Source organism: Hibiscus syriacus, unplaced genomic scaffold (assembly GCF_006381635.1).
Source record: "Hibiscus syriacus cultivar Baekdansim isolate YM2019G1 unplaced genomic scaffold, ASM638163v2 tig00110482_pilon, whole genome shotgun sequence".
Classification (NCBI taxonomy): domain Eukaryota; kingdom Viridiplantae; phylum Streptophyta; class Magnoliopsida; order Malvales; family Malvaceae; genus Hibiscus; species Hibiscus syriacus.
In genome coordinates this window covers 3,581,775-3,585,854 of record NW_024062758.1, presented here as the reverse complement: position 1 = coordinate 3,585,854, position 4,080 = coordinate 3,581,775, and the positions used below count along the sequence as shown (strand labels likewise).

Genomic DNA, 4,080 nt, shown 5'->3' with positions numbered 1-4,080 from the left:
TTTATTTTTTTCTTTTAGGGACAGCTCTGTAAGATTCCAAGCAACAGTAGCTCAAGCAAGTAGAGGGAAATGGCGATAATCTATACTCATAATTAGGTTGCGTTTGGTTCGCCGGAATGTTTCTGAGGAAATTGGAACCTGTGAATGAATTGAAATCTATCAGGAATTAAAATTCAATTCCATATTCTGTTTGGTTGGCAGAAAATTGAATTGAAATCTAATTCAATATTCTGTTTGGTTCGTAGACATGTCAGATGAATTTGATTTCAGTAATATAAAATGATAAGATTTTCCTTCTTGTTTTTTTTGGCTTAATTTTAGTTTGTTTTATAAATTACATGTAGCAATATATTATAAAAATTTAAAAAATATTAAATTTTAATTTTATTGATTGATTATTCATTTCAATAAATTATAAAAATCATGCTAATAATCATCATTAGTTAAAATCATCCCAATTAGGGATGGCCATGGGTCGAGTTTTTGGTCCACCTAATCCGACCCGAGACTAAGGGAACCTCCATCCGAGACCCGACTCGACCAAAATAAAGTTTCACCCAACCCGACCCGAATATATGAATTAGAAATCCGACCCGACCCGAAATAATAAAAAAATTATTTTTATTCAATAAAAAACAGTGACTTAATTGAAAAAAAATTATATATAAAGGGGTATTATTGTAATTATTCCTAAATATATAAGGTAAAATTATATATATATTCGGGTCAGGTGTTTTTCACCCTAAACCCGAACTCAACCCGACCCGAATATCATACTTAAAAAAACTGACCCGATCCGACCAAAATAAAGTTTCACCCGATCCGACCTGAATTTATGAATTAGAAATTCGACCTGACCCGAAATAATAAAAAAAATTTATTCAATATATGAATAAGTTACTTAAAGATTGATGATGGTAGTATGATCAAATTTCAATTCCCTCCAATAAGGGAATTAAATTCACTTTCCCTCAGTTGAAGTCATGAGAGATTCCAATTCCCTTTGAAAACTTGAACCAAACATGAAAAAGTGATGAAATTAGATTCCAATTCCCCCTAATTTCAAGGGATTCTTGCGAACCAAACGTCACCTTAAGGTTTTTTTTTTTTTTCGTTTTTGTTCTAAACCAACATTTCAGTATTGACCCTCGAATTGGGCTAACAATTTGCCTGCTGTACAAAGCACGGCCACTGCTATATAAAGCCGTCAACATATCTAGTCATGGCATTTGGGTCTTGATTGAACAGGATCAAAATCAACCTGAAGAAAGAACCATTTTTAGGTTAATAAATTATTTAGATTTTGGAACGTGCCCATGAATTTACAGAGATTTTTTTACCAATTGAAAATTGAATTAATTAGTTTATTCAACTAAAACCCAGCAAAATCTACAAGGCAGAAAAGTTTCTCGAACTAGTGATTCAACTCATTAACCAGGTGATCTTGTTTTCCGCCTACAACATGCAAGTGAAGATGGTAAACTGAATTATGAATTGAACTTGAATTATATTTTAAGGGGATTCTGGCATTTGCTTTGGCATAGTGATTGCCACTACAGAAATAATTTTATTAGCTTCAATTGCTTCTGCTATATCAACTTCTTCCTTGTGCTTTCCCTATTGCACTGAGTACGGCCCTATTACTATCAATATGGAACCTATCACACTGCAATTCACCAACCCAAAAGAAGAAGAAAAATTACTACTTTATTGTCAGTGAATGAAATAAAGTAATGAAGAAGTTAAAAAATAAAAATTTACCCTCCAAGGAAAATCTTCTCAGCCAGGATGAACGACCCCATGATTGCAACTATGATCATCATCAGAGGGCTGAAAGCAGTGGCAAACACTGGGCCCCTTTTCTTTATTACCATCCCTTGAACATAGTATGATATGCTTGATGTTACAATCCCCTGAAAAAAAAACATTAAATTTAATTAATATATATAGCACATGCAACATAATAATAGAGGGGAGATGATTTTATTACAGCATAGGCAGCAGCAAGGAGGCTCATGTCCCAACCAATTTTCCAAACAGAGGCCTTGTGTTCCATCACAAATGTCACTGCAGTTGCTTGTACAGTTCCCACAAAGCACACCAGTGATGTCAGAGAAAGCTGATGATCCTTGTATGTCTTCAATGCTTTTGCCTTGCGAAAAAAGTCACCAAAACAATGAATCAAATCTAGAAAAAGTTAAGTAAATTTGGTGCTTGATTAATATAATACCTGCAAAACGAACATGAAAGCCCAAGAAAAGGTGGCAATGAGAAGGAGAATGGAGCCTTTGACCCAATCTTTGTCAGTAGTGTGAGTAACGTAAGATTGATTTTGGCTAGTATGAACATAATTCTTGCTCCAAAACAGGTCAACAATGGGTCCTTTGTACAATGCCATAAGCATTGCCCCGGCCACCGTCACAGTCATCCCCAACATCTTTGCTAGACATCTCATTTTCTTTACATCAATATTCTCCATCCTGTGTATATGTTTTCATTACAAAACCAGACAACAATCAGTTTACTCAGACCTTAACCAAATCTGTTCTTGACATAAAAAAAATTTATGTACCGGCAGATGACAGCCATGATAAACGGCACATTACTCATAGCACACGAGAAAGTTGCAGATGTTATTTCATCCCAGCATAGTAGAAGTTCTGGTCAATCACAGGCCTGTTGTTTTATGAAAAGGAAAATTGAGTAAATTTAAGAATCTAGAGCAAAATCTATGCATGAAAAGGAGAAAAGAACTAACCCAGAAGAGCCAGGATAAATATTTGCATAAAGAGTGGACTGTTATCTTTGGCTGCCCTCTCCTGAAATATGTTAAAATAGTACCACTCAGCATATATTGTATGAAAATATCTCAGTTGATACACACACACACACACATACATACTTTGGTGATGATATTCATGCCGGCGTACCCGAATTGCAGTGAAATCATTGCAACATAAGGTTTGGAGCTCTCAAGGACATTGCTACAGCATCCCATCTTCTCCGTTCTTTTCTTCTTAATTCTTAGAAGATTTTTTTAATGTAAAAATCAGCCAAAAATTAAAAGGGGTAGAGTCGGTGCTTTGGAAAAGGAAGAAGAGCCGAGGAAGTGTTTGTGATTCTCCCTAAAGGTGAAGTTGGGGACTGGACTCATTTTTATAATGACTTCTTAAAGGTCCTGGATTCGAGTAACTAAATAACATCGACAAGATACGTACATGTTGTCGATGACTAAGAAATATTCTAAACAAATATTAGTTTATATTGTTGAAAAAAATAATAGCTTTGAGGCAGCAGCAGTCCATACCTCAAGCATGTGTAGGTGCGTTATGTTGCATAACAGTGAGGAAATTTATTTGGAAAAGCTAACCAACTAATGCCAAATATTATCAAGATCTTTTTCCTTACGATTATGTTGAAACAAAAAAGTTAAATTAAAAAGATAAAATACTTTAAAGAAAATTATAAACAGTAACTAAAACACTCTTGGTGCATGGTATTCTCTCTTAAAATGTTTAGATAATTAAATAACAAATCGGTATTGTAAACTCATAAATGAAAGTATAAAAAGTATTAGTTAAACTCTCTTAGAAAAAGATAAATACTAAAACTACAGTCTACACATGAATTTTGGTCAAATATGTAATGTGATATGAATTTTGATTTTGTATATTTATATAGATAAAACTTCAATTTTACACAATTTAAAAATAAAATTATATATAATTATAAACTATGTTTTGATCATTGAAAATCTTATAGCTTCGGCCTTAACAAAGAAGTTCCAGGCCTCACTTATGTTGATAATACAACATTATTACAATCAATAAAATGTAAAGTAATATTTAATTGTTGGACAAAATTCATAAATTAAAAGACAGCATTGCTCCACTTGATTGCATTACTTCTTTCTCCTTTTAAATCATCTTTCTTAACAGGCTACATATCCATGTCGTATATATCTCAATAATCCCTTTTGGTCGAAGCAATCAACGTGTTGTCAAGAAAGCACAAAAGGTTCCATAAACTTCAATTTAAAACATTTTCCACAGGGCCAAGTTGATTGGCGAAACAGAAAGA

The 4,080-nt window shown here is 33.4% G+C and overlaps 1 pseudogene; it reads right to left on the bottom strand.

The window, feature by feature from the left end:
- Window positions 1-1,512: 1,512 nt before the first annotated feature.
- LOC120128677 lies at window positions 1,513-2,998 on the bottom strand (annotated as a pseudogene).
- Window positions 2,999-4,080: the final 1,082 nt, after the last annotated feature.